At 40.0% G+C, this 19944-nt stretch overlaps 1 long non-coding RNA gene across 2 annotated transcripts; it reads left to right on the forward strand.

Moving 5' to 3' along the window:
* The first annotated feature begins 1733 nt into the window (after nt 1-1733).
* On the forward strand, nt 1734-19541 carry LOC141580280 (uncharacterized). 2 transcript variants are annotated; one of them, XR_012512463.1, is made up of 4 exons: nt 1734-2679; nt 15780-16543; nt 17901-18062; nt 19297-19541. It is a non-coding gene; the product is annotated as an uncharacterized LOC141580280 (long non-coding RNA). The 2 variants fall into 2 exon arrangements; XR_012512462.1 differs by lacking the exon at nt 1734-2679 and having other exon boundaries at nt 8913-16543.
* Nucleotides 19542-19944: the final 403 nt, after the last annotated feature.

Here is a 19944-nt window from a genome sequence, read left to right on the forward strand (position 1 = left end):
TATATATATATATATATATATATATATATAAAATTTCCTACTCAGTGCTTTCCTATACATAAAATCAGTCAATTTCAACATATTAACTTGTGAGTTAATGAATAAGGAATACTTGTGAGGCTTCCCTCCATATTGAACTCAGACTGTAACTGTGTTGATTTTAAAAATGAAATCAATCATATTCCTTTCCAGAGAATCAAATATTCATTTATAATGGGGACGTTTATCGAATTCCAATTCGAATGAGGTCCAGGAAAATTCTGAAGCAGGAAGACAGACTGAAATAGAGACAGTGGCATTTTAAAGAGGGCTTATTCTGAAATCCTGTGGAGTGTGTCTGTTCTCCTTTTTGATTTTTGTGATAAAAATAGTTAATCATTTTTGTTTGTTTTCTTAAAATTAAGTAGCTATATTCCAGAAAGGTTATTGTAGATGATCTAATTTTTATTTCACTGATTAGAAGGAGAATTCTCACTGTGTCACAAACCTAAATGGCCTAGTATGGCAGGAGTTAATTCACTAGGCTATTTTTTCTACCTTGGCTGACCAGTAGGTGGCATTGCCTGCCCTGGCTGCCATCTCAAGTGTCCTGTTCGCTCGGGAACCTGAATAGCCAGTCAAGCATCTGTTACATTCTTGTATCCATTCTGATTTGTCTAGTCTGATTTTTGAATTCACTTGTGATCCTGCTAAGATCGCCCCTTGACAACGAATGTGTCTTTGATGCCCCGATAGCTTCTTTTTCACATCTTGGGGATTATGGTTATGTAGTCCCAGAGTGAATGACTAATTCTGCCTAACCAACCACGGTTCCTCTAGACTGAATGCTGCAGTGCTGCAGAGGTGATTATGGTTAATACTCTGTGAAAGTTTTAGATGACTTCATACCAGCATAAAATTAAATGGGTATGTTAATAACTTTAAAACCTTATTCATGACTGTAAAACTTTTAAATGAGGTTTATGCAAACAGCTGATTGTGAATTAAATTGTTCTTTCCTTGAATAAATAAAAGTTGAACTTCTTTGAATTTAGTAATCAATATTAGATGATAAATCACATCACAAAAATCTTTATTTTGTTGAGATAGATATGGCCAGACATTGATTCATAAGATGACTGTTTTGACAGCTGCCAGTTGAACTGTTTCTTCTTTCTGATGTTTTTCAGATTCAAGTAATTTACTAACACTTTAGAGCTATAACACTGTGTAGCGCTGTGCTTATCGTATATTAGCTCTATTATCATCTGCTCTTACTTGGGAGACTCATTAGCTATAGTTAAATGACATTTGTAAGAAACAAGAGTTTTTAAAGTTAGAACCATAATAGTTTCTACAAATTATAAAAATAGAGAACTTCTTCCTAATGACCATATTTACCAGTTCTTGATCTAGGTAAATGAATATATGAATGACTTCATGCTGTTACGTGAGGTAGAGTTGCCTGTAAGAGAAGCAACTGAATCACTAATCAATACCCTCAAGTCAGGATGTTTTCTCTGAGCTTTATAACTGGAGATGGCATGTAAGATTACAGAAAATAGCAGGACATAAAAGCAAAAGGGAAATTGAAAGGAATCAATGGCTTCTAGAGAGTTTCCCTTCACTACACCTACTGAAAAGCCCTGTTGTAACCATTGATCTTATTTTAAATGTCTAAATTCTTCACATTGCTTTGATAATAAGGATTTCATAATTTCTGGGGCTTAGTAATTGGTTCCAGGAGTAGCACAGACAATTAGGTGGTGAATGTCAGACATTAAATTTTTGTTAGATTTATTAACATAGTGATTTGTGGCTGATTTTTACACCACTGTTTGTTTTCTCTGTCCACAGTGTTTTATTAGGTATGGCATGTTTCTCCTATTTGGAACCAAATATCTCAACCAAACATCAGAAATGGACTTTAGTAGCCCATGAGAAATCATGTTCTCCTTACGGACAATCACAGGGGCCTATCTATGTGCCTCATTTTCTATGGATCTGGAGAATTATGACTCATCTCTTTGAAGCCACAAACGATCTCCACTCTGGACATCAGTCTTGTTGCCCTTGTGAGACTGATGTGAAACTCTCTAGAAGCCATTGATACCTTTCAACTTCCCCTTTGCTTTTATGTCCTGCTATTCCCTGTAAGCTTCTTATATGCCATCTCCAGTTATAAAGCTCAGAGAAAACATCTGGACTTGAGGGTATTGATTAGTGATTCAGTTGCCCATGCTTCTTTTCATGATCTTGGGACCTCTCATTGTTTCTGGGCCTTATATACTGAATTTTACATAAACCATCCTATTAGGATTCAGTGACGGAGGACAGAATCTGCCCTGTTTTAAGCAGGAAGGGATTTAGTATAGTTTATTAAACAAGCCCCATAATTATTCATAGGACTCAAGAGAAGACGCTAAGCTGAGACGACAGACACCAGGATAAATTCCCAAAGCCTTGCTGCCCAGGTGGACTACTGAAGGAGCTGCCGCGCTGCTCAGGAAGCTGCTCCTGCTGAAGTGGTACCAACTTGGGGACAACTCCGGTTCTGCCCTGTCTGCACTGCTGCAGGCAATGCCTCATACCTGATTTTTCTCAAGATTAACTCCGTTCTGAAGTCAAGTCTTGAGTGCATTTGATTGACAGAACTTTAATCATATCCAGAATGCATAGCTGCAAGGAAATCTGGGAAAGGTAAGCTTTAGGTTTTTGGTCATGATACTATCAGGATGACATGAGGAGACTGGATTGGATGGTGAGCATTATCAACTGGATTGGATGGTGAGCATTATCAATCCATGTTTTTTTTTTTTTTTTTTTTGCCATTACCAGTAGTATGCATTTAAGTCAACCAACCCAAACTTACTTTCCAAGTTGGTAAAAATCTATCCATCCAGACTTTCTCTTTTTGGCATGATGGCTAGTAACCAAATAGCCAGAACATATTTATATAGGTTGGTAAAACTATTGTTCTTTATTAATGCTGCTATGCTTCTCCTTTTAAATAAAATCTGTACGTTAGTGAATAAGAAATAGCTCTCATCTCTTGTTGAGGCATATGTGAAAGTTGGTGAAGATAACAATTGGACACAGGATGAAACAGTACCACCCAAGCAGACCCCACTGCTTTAAGACAATGTCATCTATGTTAGAGGATTCTGTTCTTGAAGACATGAAGTAAACGTTAACCTTAAGGATTAATTGTTTTGGTGACTATAGGCTTATAGTATAATTTGAAACCAGGTAGTGTGATGCCTCCAGATTTGTTCTTTTTCCTTAGTCTTGCTTTGGCTATGTGGGCTTTTTTTTGGCTTATATGAATTTTAGAATTTTTTCTAATTCTGTGAAGAATGATGATGATATTGTGATGGGGGTTGCATTGAGTTTGTAGATTGCTTTTGACAGTGTCACTTTCACAATATTGTTTCTACCAGTCAATGAGCATGGGGTATGTTTCCATTTGTTTGTGTCATTGATTTCTTTCAGCAGTGTTTTGTAGTTTTCCTTGTAGAGGTCTTTTGCCTCCTTGGTTAGGTATCTTCCTAAGTATTTTTTTTTTTTTTTGCAGCTATTGTAAAGGGGTCGAGTTCTTGATTCGATTCTCCGCTTGGTTGCTGTTGGTGTATAGAAGCATGGTACTGATATAAAAATAGGCACATAGACTGCATGTGCTGGCTCACGCCTGTGATCCCAGCACTTTGGGAGGCCAAGGCAGGCAGATCACCTGAGGTCAGGAGTTTGAGACCAGCCTGACCAACATAGAGAAACCCTGTCTCTACTAAAAATACAAAAAATTACCTGGGCGTGGTGGTGCATGCCTATAATCCCAGCTAATTGGGAGGCTTGAATCACTTGAACCCAGGAGGCGGAGGGGTTCAAGTGATTAAAAAAAATGCACATAGACAATGGAATGGAAGAGAGAACCTAGAAATAAACCCAAATACTTACAGCCAACTGATCTTCAACAAAGCAAACAAAAACATAAAGTGAGGAAAGGACACTCTTTTCAACAAACAAATGGTGCTAGGATAATTGGCTAGCCACATGTAGAAGCATGAAACTGGATCCTTACTTTCACCTTATACAAAAATCAACTCAAGATGGAGGAAGGAATTAAATCTAAGACCTGAAACTATAAAAATTCTAGCAGATAACCTTGGAAAAACCCTTTTAGACATTGGCCTAGGCAAGGATTTCATGACCAAGAACCCAAAAGCAAATGCAATAAAAACAAAGGTAAATAGTTGGGACTTAATTAAACTAACAAGCTTTTGCATGGCAAAAAGAACAGTCAGTGGAGTAAACAGACAACCCACAGAGTGGGAGAAAATCTTCATAATCTATACATCTGACAAAGGACTAATATTCAGAATCTGAATATTATAAGTAAACTGAAATTATAAGTAAAAAACAAACAATCCCCATCAAAAAGTGGGCTGAAGACATGAATAGACAGTTCTCAAAGGAAGATGTACAAATGGCCAACAAACATGTGAAAAAATGCTCAACATCACTAACGATCAGGGAAATGCAAATCAAAACCACAGTGTGATACCAGCTTACTCCTCCAAGAATGGCCATAATAAAAAAATAAAAAAACTGTAGACGTTGGCATGGATGCAGTGATCAGGGAACATGTCAACACTGCTGGTGGGAATGTAAACTAGGTATGGAAAACAGTGTGGAGATTCCTTAAGGAACTAAAAGTAGAATTGGCATTTGATCCAGCAATCCCACTGCTGGGTATTTACCCAGAGGAAAATAAGTCATTATATGAAAAGATACTTGCACACGCATGTTTATAGCAGAACAATTTGCAGTTGCAAAATTGTGGAACTAATCCAAATGCCCATCAATCAATGAGTAGATAAAGAAACTGTGGTATATATATATACACACACACACACACACACACACACACACACACTGGAATATTACTCAGCCATAAAAAGGAATTAATTAATGGCATTTACAGTAACCTGGATGTGACTGGAGACTATTATTCTAAGTGAAGTAACTTAGGAATGGAAAACCAAACATTGTATGTTTTCACTGATATGTGGGAGCTAAGCTATGAGGACACAAAGTCATAAGAATGATATAATGACTTTGGGGACTTGGGAGCATGAGTAGGAGTGGGGCGAGGGATAAAAGACTACAAATAAGGTACAGTGTATACTGCTCAGGTGATGAGTGCACCAAAATCTCATAAATCACCACTAAAAAACTTACTCATGTGACCAAATACCACCTGTACCCTAATAGCCTATGGAAACATAAAAAAATCCACAAAGATCAATTGCTGAGTTGTGTGGCATGTGGCATCTTGTTGGCACACAACTTTGTCTGCATTTCTCTTTGGTGATATGGCACATATCAGGGCTACTTTTAGTTTGAGACTCAGTGGGCAACCATCTGCTGTGTTTTTGTTTTGTTTCAGCTGTATTATAGTTGTCTTATTGGTTGATTGAAGTGTTCCAGTTTTCTTTTAAAAAAATCCTTTGTTCTAATACAAAGTCCTTTACTTGAAAGAATTTTATTAGGTTGACTTCATTATCACAGAGTATCTTAATGCAAAGGATATAGAAAAATCGTATTAAAGAACTAACAGGCTTTTACCTGACTTAGATGAGCAAAGGCCTTTTTTTTTTCTTTCTTCTTGTCCCTACTCAAGTATCTCCCCAATCCCAATAAATTACATACTTACTTTCCAAATTGGATTTCAGAAGCCATGGTAAATGTTAGTGATATTTTCTTTTATTTACTCTAAGAACTGATCCAATTGAATGCTTTTTCTCCTTCAATGGTTCTAGACACTGACTCTTAATTAGTGAAATTCTATCCCTGATTATTTGACGGTTGAGGCACTAGTTCAGCCATTCTCATAATGGGTATTTTCACTTTTGTTTTAAAAACTGTAAATAATGTCATGTTTGAAATGTCCTATACACTGAGAAATTCATGTTACTATAAATCTCTTGGCTCTAAGATACAAAAGCAGCAGTGTAAGTGAAAATATCATTGTTATTGCTCTATCATTTAACATACTACAGAACAGGCCCTGCACTTAGAAGTTCATTTTGGCAAGAAAATGTTGTATAACATTTTAAAGCTGAAATGTACAACATTTTCAGTTTTAGGAAAAGTCTGGGGTTTCCAAAGCCTATGCCTCTTGCCACATTGTGGTAAAGGTTTAAAGGTTCTTGTATCTTTTGTTTGTTTGTTTGTTTTTTTTGAGATGGAGTCTCACTCTGTCACTCAATCTGGAGTGCAGTGGTGCTATCTTTGCTCACTGCAACCTCCGCCTCCCAGGTTCAAGTGATTTTCCTGCTTCAGCCTCCTGAGTAGCTGGGATTACAGGCACATGCTACCATGCCTGGCCAACGTTTGTATTTTTAGCAGGGACAATATCAGTAATAAATATATTTCAGATATTGCTTTGTTGAGAGGAGAGAAAAATTTAATGTATTAATAAAGTATTCAAATTCTGAAAGCATTGTGAAGAGAAAGAAAAATCACTTGAGATTTTTAACAACCAAAGATAAATGCTATTAATATTTTGGTGTGCATACTTCTGGTATTATTCCTATCTGTTTACTTATATATTTTAACATATTAGAATCACATTCTACATATCATTTTAGATCCTGATTTTTTTCATTTAACTATATAGAAGGCAGTTCCAATAAATATTCTCTAAATAAAAAGCATGATTTTAATGAGTGAATATTACTCCATCTGAGGACTGTATTATGATTTACAGTCTTCATTGTCTGGGCTCATTTGCAGCGTCCTTCTTGGAAAGGATTTCCAGATATTTGAAAAGACTTGAGTGTTATGATCTAAGCTCTTTCTGCTTTAGGGACCACACCAAGCCCAGTAATGCTGTGGTTCTTACAGACTCGTAGAGGTACCGCCTTGATGCTCTTGGACAAGATCCAGGAGAATTCTCTGGATTACCAGGCTTGTTCTCTTCCCTTTCTCCCAAACATACAGAGTCTTTCTGTTCTGAGCCACCTAAAGCTGGGGGTGAAGTGACACAAGCATCCCTGTGGCCACTACTGCTTTGTGCTGGGTCAGACCTGAAGTCAGCACCTTACTGGCTCTTGTCCACTGTCTGCTGTAACCACTGCCTTGCCACTGTCTATGTTTGCTCAAGACTGGGGGCTCTACAATCAGCAGGTAGCAAAGCCAGCTAGGTCAGTGCCCTCTTCTGGGTGGTGAGGTCCCTTAAACCCCGGGTGGGTCCAGAAGTACCATACAGGAGTCAGGAACTAGAGTTAAAAACCTTAGAAGTATACCTGGTGTTCTATTGTATTGTGGCTGAGCTGGCACTCTAACCAAAAGACACAGTCCTTTCCACTCTTCCCTCCCCTTTTCTAAAGGCAGAGGAGCCTCACTCCATAGCCACTGCTACCCCTGGACATGAGGAGTACTGTCAGATTATCACAGACATTTCCTTAAGGCCCAAGGTCTCTTAAGTCAGCTTGTCCTGAATCCTGCCTACCCTGGAACTCATTCTTCAGAGCAGTGGGCTCCCCTCCAGGGGAGGTCCAGAAATTCCTTCCAAGAGTCAAGTCCTGGAATCAGAGACCCCAAGAACCTTCTTGGTGTTCTACCCTGCTGTGGCCATGCTGGTACCTGAAGTCAGCAAGACTGAGAGGCTCACCCAAGGTCCTTGATGTAGTATGATGCCTCACAATTGCTATTTTCTCTATGCCCCTCCTCCTGCACCTTGGATGGAGTGGTGGCCTGAGAGATTCAGGATTATTTTTTCTATCTCTGTAGTGCTTCTTTCAGCGAGATGAGGTTAAAACCAGGTACTATGAGTGCTCAACTGATTTTTGGTACCTATGCAGATTTTTTTTTTTTTTTTTTTTTTTTTTGAGACAGAGTATTGTTCTGTTGCCCAGGCTGGAGTGCAGTATGCTGTGATCTCAGCTCACTGCAACCTTTGCCCCTGGTTCAAGTGATTCTCCTGCCTCAGTCTCCCAAGTAGCTGGGATTACAGGTGCCCACCACCACACCTGGCTAATTTTTGTATCTTTAGTAGAGACAGGGTTTCACCATGTTGGCCAGGCTTGTCTTGAACTCCTGACCTCAAGTGATCCACCTGCCTCAGCCTCCCAAATTGCTGGGATGACGGGCGTGAGCCACTGCACTCAGCCAGTAGGTGTTGTTTCTGTGTAGACAGTTGTTAACTTGGTGTCCTTGTGGGCAGTGAGGGGCATAATCAGTAGAGCCTTCTGTTCTGCCCTTGTATCTGGCTCTGTATCATAAGTCACTGAAAATTTAGGTTTTTAAAAATAGCTTGTTGGTATTACAAATGACATGAAGGATTTTTATTTTCCCATTAAAGGGATATAAGAGTCCTCAAAGACATATACAATCCCCCAAATCCATCAATTTATCATAAAAAGATGATTTTTGAATGATTTATTTTAACCAAAGCTTTAAAGTATAAAGCAGAACACTTGATTTTTATTGTATTTAAAAAAAAAATTAGGCCGGGCGCGGTGGCTCAAGCCTGTAATCCCAGCACTTTGGGAGGCTGAGGCGGGTGGATCACGAGGTCGAGAGATCGAGACCATCCTGGTCAACATGGTGAAACCCCGTCTCTCCTAAAAATACAAAAAAACTAGCTGGGCTTGGTGGCGCGTGCCTGTAATCCCAGCTACTTAGGAGGCTGAGACAGGAGAATTGCCTGAGCCCAGGAGGCGGAGGTTGCGGTGAGCCGAGATCGCGCCATTGCACTCCAGCCTGGGTAACAAGAGCGAAACTCCATCTCAAAAAAAAAAAAAAAAAAATTAGCCAGGCACAGTGGCTCAAGCCTGTAATCCCAGCACTTTGGGAGGCCGAGGTGGGTGGATAATGAGGTCAAGAGATCGAGACTATCCTGGTCAACATGGTGAAACCTCGTCTCTAATAAAAATACAAACAATTAGCTGGGCCTGGTGGTGTGTGCCTGTAATCCCAGCTACTCAGGAGGCTGAGGCAGGAGAATTGTCTGAACCCAGGAGGCGGAGGTTGTGGTGAGCCGAGATTGCGCCATTGCACTCCAGCCTGGGTAACAAGAGCGAAACTCCATCTCAAAAATAAATAAATAAGTAAACAAATAAATAAATAAATTTATAGACTATGAAGGAAGGGAAATTGAGGGTATAAAAGAGGAGGACTGACTCTAAGGTATATCAGAGACATGGAAAAAAGGACTAACTGGAAAGCACGAAGTGGTAGGCAGACTTCAAAGATGGTCCTTATTTCCTGGTATTCATGCCCTTATGTAATATTCTATCCTTGATTGCAAGCTGAACTTAATGACTTGTGTCTAGCCAAAAGAATATGGTGAAGGTGGTGGAGTGTTGCTTCTGTGATTAGGTTATAAAATATAGTGCCTTCCATCTTGCTAGCAGATTCTACCTGTTGTCTTTTCAGCTTGCATGCTTTGATGGAGCAAGCTGCCAAGTGGAAGAGGTGCACTGTTAAGTAAATGAAGGCAACCTCTGGCCACTAGCTAGCAAGTAACAGGTCCTTTCTCCAACAGCCTGTGAATAACTGACTGCTATGGACAATCACTGAGTGAACTTGGGAAGTTGCTCCTTCCTCAGTCAGAACTTCAGATGAGACTGCAGACCCCACATCAACACCTTGACAGAGACTACTTTGTCCAACAGAGTCCATTGTCTCTGTGTCCAACACAGAGGACCCAGAGAAGCTGTGGCCAGAATCATTTCCCAGCAAAACTGAGATAGTAAATGTGTGCTGTTTTAAGCTGCTAAGTTTTGGGAGTAAATTGTTATGCAGCAATATAAAATAATACAGATCTGACTAGAAAAGGGAGGCAAGAGGAAGTTCAAAGGCCATAAAAAAGGTGCTTATACTGAAGATTGCAGAAAATACTGCAACTTTTACTTTTTCAGGATATCTTTTGCTGACTGGATGATAGTAACTATTTTCTTTATACAATTATTTTAAATTGATTTAATAAAATAATATTCTTATAGAAAACCTGAAAATATGGCAAGGTTCAAAGTAAAAGTAAAATTATATAATTTCATCACCCAAATGTAATTACAATTATTATTTTGGAATATCTGTCTTCTCCCTGCCTTTTATCCCTACAAAATCAGGATTGTACTCTAATAGTGTTTTGTATCTTGTCTTCTAATCTACCATATATTACAGACAGTTTCAATTTTATATTCTCCCACAACATCTTTTACATGGTGTATGGTTGCCCATTGTCTGATATTTTATAATTTCTTTAATCACACTTCTATTATTAGACACAATACTATATTCAAATACACAAAATTGGACTATCCCAGAAAATCAAGGTTATGTGGATGACAGTTGTGTTTCATTTCAGGCTTTGCTTTATCTCAGAGACATGATATATTTTCAGAGCTAAAGGAAGACATAATTTTTTAAGCAGTTCTCCCAGCTAGACTGCACATTACTCTCCAGAAATCTCATCAGGGCTTATTCTGTCCTGTCTTAGATGAAAGGACTCAATAATTGAACCAAGTGACTGACTAGTGGTAACAAGTTTGGGAAAATAGCATCTATGATCTCATTATTTAAAAAGTCTTAGACTTTGGGGAGAAAGATGTCACACTGTGAAATCTAGCTGTTGTAAAGCCATAGAGGAATGTCAGAATAAAATTCCTGCCTCTTGTCTGCTTTAGTTGAACTTTAAGACTCAAACAGTTGACCTGGCCAGTGGGACAGAGATCTCACTAGAACCATCAGGGATACATGCTTGTGACCATGATTTTCACCCTTTGACGGAGAAGTAATATACGTGTGATATTTTTCAGTTTTTTTCTGATTGTTAACCTTGCCTTTTTTCAGTGTTGTCTAAAATCAGTTTCAAAACAGGTGCTTAAAAATTTAAAAAACATATATCGGAATTTCCCAAATAACTATTTTCCTAAATATCATACTGTACCTCCTTGGTTTTTGCAAGTAATTTTAAAATTGCAGTTGTATGTAAAATTGCCAGCAACTTAACAAATGCTAAATTCAGACTTTCTTTGCTTATCCATAAATATATTTCATTAAACATAAAAAATTAACAAAATATGGATAGTCATGCATCTGATACAGTATTTTGCTCTAGAATCTAGCTGATATGTTAATGCCTGTCTAATTCTAAATTTCTGTCATTTTATAACTCATCAGTAAGAGTGTTTGGAAACATTACTGGGTGACATCTAAGGCTGGGGCTAACGGTTTTCATTCTTCGCTGACCACATCTCAATCCTAATGAAGTCTCCCTTTTTATATTTACTCCTAGTGAGTTGATTCTGTGTCCACACAATTGACTTTGATGATTCTTTCAAAAAGAATAGTGGGAATTGAAGAATCTCAAGGCACTTTTTCCAGATGCAAAGTTCTGGACCCTGTGTCCTGGGCCAGTGATTCTGCTTTTGCTCTAAAAGCTTTGAGATGAAGCTTTATTTAGTTGATGCTGTACCTGTATTGATTACGAAATTTTTGGGTTTCTTCCCAGATGTACTGTATGAAGTGGAAAGATTTTTGTATTGCCATAAATATATCTATGTGGGAATTCTTGTGGCTTTGAAGAGTGTCCAGCATCTGATTGCATCAGAATTTCCATAATGCTATACATAAAGCTGACCTTGCATTTCTAATCAGAACTGAAAATAATAGAAATCCTAGTGTGTGTTTTAAAAAATACTATTCAAGCTGAAGATAAAGCCCAAATATGTGAAGGTAGTAGAAAGAAATATCAGAAAAGGAGAATTTGAAATGAATATTATTTTCTCCTAATTAACCTAGAAAGGTTATGCAGCTTTTAGGGAAAAGAAAAGCCAGATGAATGGGGGATGTATGTTGTAGGGGTTCTTAAATACCCAAATTTTGATATATTCTATTGCCATCGGGAAGAATTTAAGTATTTCTTGAACTAAAGAAACTTATCAGAGTTTGAGAACTTGCCAATTGATAATCCAAAGAGAAAATCTTAAGAATCTCAGCTTCTGTGCTTACCAGGCCTGTAACCAAGCCACATCACACACCTGGACGTTACATGCCTTTCTTTTACTTTCTATTCCCTTCTGCTAAAGTACTTTAATAAAAGTATTCATTTTTTTCAGCTTCAAATCAATTTAATGAGCACCTATTATGTAGATTTGCATTACACCTCATGTTGGCGTCGTAAATGTGTGATCCCTTCTCTTGGGGGAAACCTAACTCAGGGTTAGACTTAATTCTGACCCTTAGCTCTGAATGTGGGCTATGGTTGTTTGTTTTAGACATCACTCTCACAACTCTGAAGTTTGATTTCTTTTTTTCACCAGGTATTTTATTTACTGCTGCATGTAATTTTGTTAATCATCATCGCCACTTGTTTTAGGTTGTCCTTTCTGCCTCCTCCGCACTCATTTCCCTCACCCAGGCCTTTTCTCTTGTCTTTGTCGATATGGTAAATGTGAAAAACAATAAACTTAAGTAAGATATTTTATCAGAAAGATTAACTGTGAAAGAATTAGTGTCACATCTATGTCTTGGTAAGTTGGAGCATTCCCTGAGGACGTAGTAATTGAAAGTCTACATTTAAATTAGACTTTAAATGTTGACTCTCAATTACTTAGTTTGAAAATAAGAGATACGGATGTAAATAACATCCCTAATTGCTATAAAGGGAATTGTAGGTTCTTAAGAATTTGGAGCTATAAAGCACTTCTATTGAATTCCAGACTAGTAAAGTTACTATAAGAAAAAGAATGAGTTGAGAGAAAGGTTCATTTAAAAATGTTATGTATGTAACATTTGCATTTATAATTCATCAGTTTTGTGCCTCAGTTTCTTCATCATAGTTATTGAGATACTAGGGTGGTTGTGGGATTAAATTAGGTATAGCAAGAAAAGAAAAGCATTCATTTTGATGAAGGCTCTGATCATTTATACCCATTCTGGGCCTTCCTTGTAATCAGCATTCTTGTCCCTCAATAGTACATGGGTCGGGATGTAGTCAGGGGATGCTCTCCTTAAGGACCATGGCCTGCAGTGGACTCAGCTCAGCCTTCCCTCTGATGAGGCTAACGATTTTGTGTTCTTGACATTAACCATAACATGCTAATACTCTGAAGATAATGATTATTGACTCTTTCTTTTTTATTTTGAATCAGAGTCTCACTGTCACCTAGGCTGGAGTGCAATGGTGTGATCTCAGCTCAATGCAACCTCTGCCTCCTGGGCTCAAGCAATTCTCCTGCCTTACCCTCCCAAGTAGCTGGGATTACAGGCACACACCACCATGCCCAGCTAATTTTTTGTATTTTTAATAGGGATGGGCTTTCGCTTTGTTGGCCAGGCTGATGTCAAATTCCTGACCTCAGGTGATCAATTTGCCTCGGCTCCCCAAAGTGCTGGGATTATAGGTGTGAGCCACTGTGCCTGGCCGTTTCTAACACTTACAATATGAAAATGTTTTAATATATAAACCATTAAAAAATGATTTCATCAACTGAGAAAACAATAGTGGAAACAAGCTTCCAAGATTTCAGGAACATTTAACAATGAATTTATTTAAGAAGCTAAGACTGGGTGTTGTGGCTCATGCCTGTAACCCCAGCCACTGGGTGGGCTGAGGGGGGAGGTTTGCTTGAGGCCAGATTAAGACCAGCCTGGGCCACATAGCAAGACCCTATCTCTGCAAAAATTAAAAAAATAATTAGCCAGGTGTGGTGGCCTGCGTCTGTAGTCCCAGCGACTCAGGAGGCTGAGGCAGGAGGATCTCCACAGAGTGAGATCCTGTCTCTTAAACAACAGCCAGGTGTGGTGACTCACACCTATAATCCCAGCACTTTGGGAGGTTGAGGTGGGTGGATCCCTTGAGTCCAGGTGTTTGAGACCAGCCTGGGCCATATAGTGAGACCCCATCTCTACAAAAATACAAAAATTAGCCAGGTATGACACATGCCTGTAGTCTCAGCTACTTGAGAGGCTGAGAGGTAGGAGGACTGTTTGACCCTGGGAGGTTGAGGCTACAGTGAGCTGAGATGACATCACTGTACTCCAGCCTTGGTGACAGAGGGAGACCCTGTCTCAAAAACAAAAACAACAACACCGTAAGAACTAAGGTATGACTCAAGGTCGCTATTGCCCTCAGGTGACATTTGGCTTGAACTCCATTTCCAGCGCCTATAACACTAACAGGCAAAGTGCTGTTTGTGTTTTTTTGAGTTTCCCACTCTAATTCCTATATTTTGCTTTATTCACACTTTTATTTTATTTTTATTTTTTGCTGTGTGGGAGGATCCCTGTGTCAAATCCAGAAGCTCAGCCTTTTAACCATTTTCCACAAACATTTTCACCATATACAGAATTTTATGATTGTGGAAATTTTCCTGAAGCCCTGAGAGGTTCCATTGCTTCCCACGCAGCCTTAGGCTGTCTTGGCTGTCTTACTGGCTCTACCCCTCTCTCTTCTACTCAGGGCCTTTGAAAGTCCATGCTCCTACCGTAATCCCTGCCATTGATTATGTGCCCCTCCCTGGAAAGTGGAGCTCCCTCCCTCCCTCTGACAGCTTTTATCACGGAGTGTGTCTCTGGGAGATTAGCCTGCCTGGATTCCTTAACCTGCTGACATTCTGTTACTCATCAGTAAAGTATCCACGTGTTCATGTCAAATGGTAGTACGTATGAGTTAGGCATATCATTTGTACAATCCATAGACAAGGCTTCATATGTGTGTATGTATTTCCAGGTCTTTTTTTTTTGGAGATAGAGTCTCATTATGTTGCCAGGCTGGAGTACAATGGTGCGATTTTGGCTCACTGCAACCTCCGCCTCCCGGGTTCAAGTGATTCTCCTATTTCAGTCTCCCGAATAGCTGGGATTACAGGCATATACCACCATGCCCAGCTAATTTTTTTATTTTTAGTAGAGAGGGGGTTTCACCATGCTGGCCAGGCTGGTCTCGAACTCCTGACCTCGTCATCTGCCTGCCTCAGCCTCCCAAAATGCTGGGATTACAGGGATGAGCCACCCTTTCTGGCTTTTCCACATCTTCTTGTAATAATTGCAGTGGCTGGTAGGCCCTAGAACCTAACCAATTCAGGATCACTTCCCCCAAACTCTACTTTCAATAAATTTTTATGGAGACATTATGGATTTATTTATCTTTTCATTCTGATTTGCTCTTGTCTTAGTTAACTAAAATCTAAGGTTTACCCAAATGAGACAAAATTTGTACGTATTTTTATTTACCCTAAATTAGTCCTCATTTAAGCGTCAAGTGTATTTCTCCTTCGTTATTATATTCCAGATCTTAGTAAACAAATTTGGTTTACCTCAATGTTTTATGAACATTGATCTTTGCTCCTTTTGGCTTTGGCCATTTTATACTGAGTAATGCTGACTTGTCTATGTTTTAGCTTCCAGCACTCTTAAAACACCAATGTGGGAACATCACAGAGAGTCAATATTTCTTCCTCATGCAGCTGCCCGAAAGTTAATACTATTTGTTAATGGTGTTGATATTAGACAGGGAGGCAACTGTCCATTTTCTCCTGCTGGATTTTGGAAGAGAATGCTGACATGTTGTGAATAGAGATTCTTTTCTAAAAGATTGTTTTGCACTAAGGAAGACTTAGAGATTACAATCTCTTTTAATCAATAAGCTAAGATACTGGTTTATTGGAAAGTTTTCATTTTTGTTATACAGCTGTACGCTATCTGGAACCAGGAGTGTAGCACTATTTTTATTTTCCTTTGCACCATCATTTAATTCTCTTACAAAATTGCCCTTTTTCTTTCCCTAGGAAAACATCACATATCACCCAGCAATGAAGATCTGGACCACGGAGAGGGTTGAAGTGTTGTGTGTAGATTCAGTGTCTCCAGTGGCTTTTGAGTTTTAATTCCAAGATTCAGAAAATACTTACTGAACATTCACTACTTACCTACAAATTGCTCTACTTGATACCAGAAGTATAAAACAGGAATGGAAACACTCGTGGTCTTCAGGGGGCTTATGGTTTAGCATAGAGTTCAGACAAGACCAGCAAGTCAGAAAATAGCTATGATGTAAAGCAGGAAGTGGTCACTTCCTGGAAGACAGGAAGAGATGAGGAGACTCTAAGGAAGGGAAAAGATACACCCCACTGGAACCAGGGAAGATTTCCTGAGTGAAATCTTAGTGGCACTGTAAACACGGGCTAGAGATAGGTCAGGGAGAGAATTTAAGGCAGAGGGCAAAGCATGGAAGTGGAAAGGTGCAGAATAGGTCTACGAGCAGGAAATCATGTGAAGAAAAGTAGTGGAATTTCAGCCCGCAAAGACAGGTTGGGTCTGATGAATAATGATCTTCAGGATCAGGTTGAAAAAATTCAGTTACCTCTGATTCTCTCCTAACCTCCATAGATCTAGTGAGTCCTATTTTTTTATAGTAGCATGTGCCCTTCTGGTTAACCTGTTTATGTGCCTACCACTTGCATTAATCTGGGAGTGATTTGAAGTCCTGGTTAATCATTTATTTTTCTATCATAGGCACCTATGAGAACACCTGTCATGCAGAAGGAGTTTGGTAAATACTGCCATAATTGAAGCCCCATTTCAAATTTTGTTTAGTTGCATGAATACCATTTATTACCTGGAAAAATATAAATCTCTCTCATACACACATGCACACACATACACACCTCCCCCCACACAGTTTCATGAAGAGGCAGATTTTACAAGTTAGGAGTTTTTCTCTGATAGTTACTTATTTCTCAATGAATTTGGCAGGACCCATTTTGATACGAGTTGCAGCTTTAACAGATTGCAACACTGTTGTCAGCTTGGCGTTTATATTTTTCTTGTTACCAATTTTGGGAGGCAATAGCGTGTGAAAGATTTGGATTCTTAATTGCTTTAGAATTGCTCTAGATTACTGACAGCATTTACTATAGTTTTCAATTGAAGAAAAAATTTTTTTTTGATAGTTCCCATTTTCTTTTTTTTTTTTTTTTGAGATGGAATTTCACTCGTTACCCAGGCTGGAGTGCAAAGGTGCGATCTTGGCTCACCGCAACCTCCACCTCCTGGGTTCAGGCAATTCTTCTGCCTCAGCCTCCTGAGTAGCTGGGATTACAGGCACATGGCACCATGCCCAGCTAATGTTTTGTATTTTTAGTAGAGACGGGGTTTCACCATGTTGACCAGGATGGTCTCAATCTCTTGACCTTGTGATCCACCTGCCTTGGCCTTCCAAAGTGCTGGGATTACTGGCTTGAGCAACCGACCGCACCCTGCCTGTAGTTCCCATTTTCTGTGGAATAAAGTCCAAATCTTTGCATGACATTCAAGACCTGCTGCAATTTTCCCAAAAGAATCCTTCGATCTCATCTTCTGTCACTCTGTCCCTCATGTCTAGAGAACCCCTCACTCTCCTCAGGCTACATCATGAATTTCAGTCCCGTCTTTGCCTGTGCTTTTCCTTCTGCTTGTATATAGATTAGGGTAACCTAGCAATAAACTCCCAAATCTCTGGAATTTAATATGGGTAAAGCGTATTTATTTTTTGCTCAGATAGTAGTCAAATGCAGTCACTTCTAGAGGGTGACCTTTCTCCACCCTCAGGGACCCAGGCTTCTCCATGTTTGGATCCACCATCTTCACACCGCCACTCCCAAGATTGTACTAGGCATCTCCAGTGTAGCCATTGGAAGAGAAAGGGCACAGAAGGTCATGAGTCAGAGGCTAAAGTTACCAGGCCTGGTGCCCACATTTCATTGGTCAGAGCAGAGACACATGGCATGGCAGCTGTAAAGAAGCCTGGGGAGCATAGTGTAGTAGTGTGCCCAGGAGAAAAGGAAGTGGTTTTTGGAGACTAGCTAACTAGTGTCCTCCACAGTCTTTCCTTCTGGTCACAAATGATCTGTTCTTCCTCTCTTACACAGAACACACTCGCACTTTCCGCAGGGAGGCAAACCCAAGACCCAGAGAGGAAACCCCAAAACTCGTGAAGTCAGCACAGCAGCAGCCGCAGCACAAAGTCCAGGGTCTGCATGTGATGCTCAGTCTTCTCCATGGTGTCTGGATGGGGCTTCTGGTGGCAGACTGTGAGTAAAAAGACAGGCTGTTCATCCCTTCCTCTCTCAATATACAGTGGTGGAGCAGGGGCAGGAGGACTATTGTAAAAATTATTTTCTATTTTTACTTTTAAGACAGGGTATTGTCCTGTAGCCCGGGCTGCAGTGTAGTGGCACAATCATGGCTCATTGCAGCAGTCTTCACCTCCCGGCCTCAAGCCATCCTTCCACTTCAGCCTCCCTAGTTGTTGGGACTATAGGCATGCACCACCATGCTGGCTAAATTTTTTTCTAATTTTTGTAGAGATGGGGTCTTACTATGTTGCCAGGCTGGTCTTGAACTCCTGGGTTCAAGTGATCCTCCCACTTCAGTCTCCCAAAATGCTGGGACTACAGAAGTGAGCCACCATGCCAGGCCAAAACTATCCTTTAGAAAAGAGAAGAATGGAAGACACTCAGTAATTACTGGTTGCTGGAAAATTTGGAATCCTATCGAGCAAGTGTTATGAAGGCAGCCTATCCTGTGAGTGGGGAAGTTCCTTGATTAGGTTCTGATTCTGCTTTCTGGGATGGACTCCCTAGCCTACAGCCCATGGTCCATCCGCTGGGAGGATCTTCATGTCCTGTCCTCCATGGCCACATCCGAAGAGGCCCTTTGGGAGTGTATTCTTGAGGGCCTTCCTGTTTATGTAAGTGTGGGGTTCTGAGGATTGCTTTAATGCTCAAATAGTCAAAGGCTTTTTCGGGTTGGGATCATGTTTGTTTGGTGTACAATTTACTCAGAAACTTAGGAAGTTTCTAACCTGTTGGCTTCCAGTCAGTTCCCCATGCTGGTAAATATATCCAAAGTTTGGCTGGATGTCCTTCTCAAGTCCCACTTATTTATTTGCTTCCTTGCCCCCATGTCCTTTTTTCTCAATTTAATAGTAGCTACCTTGAAGGTTTGAGTGGAAAGGCCACATCTTTAATGTAATCTTTGTAACAATGCTGGGGCTTTAAACAAATTTAACTTATTCTTATTTATTGCTAATTGTATTAGAGAGAGCAATACACTATTAAAATATGTCATCTGCACATTACTACTCACTTAAAAATCTGTTATAGGTAAAATATAGCATAGAGAACTTTCATTAAACATAAATTTTAGGAAAATTTTAAGAGTTTTTGAGAATGGAAATTATAAAAGCTTATGCTAAAGAAAATTCTATTTTTTGATAAGATGTATCTTAAAATATTATGAAAAATATTTTTATCTTGAAAACAGCATCATGGAAGAATATCAAATTCCTCTTAAACCACTGGTTCTGGTCATCTGATTGCTGTTTTGGTAACATTAAGAATACAAGAGCGAGGGGAATGCTGGGAAGATGGCCGCCTAAGAACAGCGCAGGACTTCAACTCCCAGTGAAAGTGCAGAGGGTGAGTGGACGCCGCATTTCCAGACGAACTCTTATTGCCCACAGACCAGGAGATACCCAGGCAGAGGGGTCACCAGCGTCGCAGTCCCAGCCGGTGCGACTGTTTTGGCCCCTGCGGGGCTGATTCCGCCCGCGCGGCTGCTGTGACCACGCCCTGTTGCTGCGGTTCTCCGTACAAAAGCCACTGGGCTGGGAGCCCTCTTAGCTGGCGAGCAGAGCCCTGAGACGGCAGAGTTGCCCATTCATCTGAAATAGCGAGTCAGGCCAGGAGATTCCTAGGCAAAAAATCCGCCAGGAGCCCGCGCCGCAGTTCGAGCCGACTCCGTGAGTCGCAGCACGGAGATCCCGGCGCCTTTTCAACAAGCGACCGGAACGCGGGGTCATTCAACTTAAAAGAAAAGACTCTGAGTCAGGGAGCCAGGTGATCAGGCTCGGTTGGTCCCACCCCTCCACCCCCAACAACAACGAAAACAAAAACAGTAATTGGAAACCGT

This window comes from Saimiri boliviensis, chromosome 11, assembly GCF_048565385.1.
Source record: "Saimiri boliviensis isolate mSaiBol1 chromosome 11, mSaiBol1.pri, whole genome shotgun sequence".
NCBI classification, from domain to species: domain Eukaryota; kingdom Metazoa; phylum Chordata; class Mammalia; order Primates; family Cebidae; genus Saimiri; species Saimiri boliviensis.